Source organism: Uloborus diversus, unplaced genomic scaffold (genome assembly GCF_026930045.1).
Source record: "Uloborus diversus isolate 005 unplaced genomic scaffold, Udiv.v.3.1 scaffold_436, whole genome shotgun sequence".
NCBI lineage: Eukaryota > Metazoa > Arthropoda > Arachnida > Araneae > Uloboridae > Uloborus > Uloborus diversus.
This window is the reverse complement of record NW_026558611.1, coordinates 91,296-92,934: the sequence shown is the minus strand read 5'-3', so window position 1 is coordinate 92,934 and position 1,639 is coordinate 91,296.

The window sequence follows — 1,639 nt, the reverse complement described above, 5'->3', positions numbered from 1 at the left end:
CTTACGTCCTGTCAATTTAGGCTTAAGGGATCCCAGATTCTTGTAATAAACGACCGCTTTTCTGAAGACAAACACTGGTTTAAAAGCATCTATCTGAAAATTATAAGATCACAAACATAAATTATTACTCTCTTATTTTAAGCAAACAATATTATTTAAATTATTTGCATTATTTCCTTCCTACTTAAATAATATTCATAAAATAGTATTTTTTCTGATAGGGGAGGGCAGTAGCGTAACTTCAAATTTTCGGTCTCCAAGCAAAATCTGAATCTGCCCCCCCCCCCCTCCTTACTAAAAATCGTATATCTATATTTTTAGAAATTTTTTAAAGTTTTTCGGCACCACATTTTTTTTTTCAAACACTGTATTTTTTTTATAAAGATATATCGAGAGAAAATTAATACATAATTTGCATAGAAATAGGGGATTAGGGTGGAGTTGCTAAAATTCTTCTGAAATTCTAGCTTAAAAAACAGAATTGTAGACAATATTTGGAAGAAAGAAAGTTCAGGATCTTTCGTCGTTAATTTCTCAAAATTGAAGTCATATATTAAAATTCTAAAAACGTAATTTTAGACGATCTTTGTCGATATCAATAAAAGGGGAGAGAGAAGGGTTCGAGGGAGGGCTTTTACCCGATAAAAGTTTTCGAAATGGAATTCCTAAAAACGCAATTGTAGGCCACCTTTGATGACTTTTGTAGAAGAGCTTGAACTGGGGACTCTGTTTTTTGAAATTGAAGTTCCAAAAACATAATTTTAGGCGAACGTAGGTAATAAGCAGAAGATGGAAAGTTTTGGGGACCTATTCTTTGTAAATTTTTTGAAATTGAAGTTTTAAAAGTGCGATTATAAACCATCTTTAAATTGCCTTTTTGGAACTTCAATTTCTAAATTTCCGGGACAAAGTTCCATCCTTTTCCCTAACTTCTTCAAAAATGGTCAACAAATGAATTTTAGGTTTGTTATTAGGGAAAGGTGGTCAAAGATGAGACTTCCGGAATTTTTTGTATAATGAAGTTCACAAAGCGAAATTTCTTTGATTAGATGATGATTTTATTATGTTTCATGTTTAGAAAATTTTCAACTAACAGATGAGCAAAATAAAATTAAAAAAAAGTACTTACGATTTTACAGAGAGTTGTTGTGAGAAGAATCTTTGAAAAACACAATATACACTAAATATTTTATTGCTCTGACTTCATTGTATGAAAGCTATTAGTTATGCTTGCTACCTTTCAGCATCGCTATTTGTTCCATCAAAGTTTCTAAAATTCTTCTTCAGTGTGATAAATTTCGAATTGCATTCAAACCTATATTACAGTCCCTGTACATTGAACGAACATCCTTTCGAACTCTTAAAATTATCAGTTCCTTTGCTTGCACAAACGAGACAATTCAGGTGCTTGAGTGATTTTTTAAAGGAGAAGATGTATTACTTACCGGTGACTTTTGATGCATTCAGGATTATTCCTAAGAATGGGAAGAATTCTTGCTTGTTGTTCATTTAATCTAAAATGCTGTACATATAATTCCTCTTGGGAAGGGTGTCGAAATCAGTTGCTTAAGCATGGAAGTTTTTTTAAAGGGTCCGGAAATCACAAAGAACAAACACTGAATACTATTTCGGCATTTAC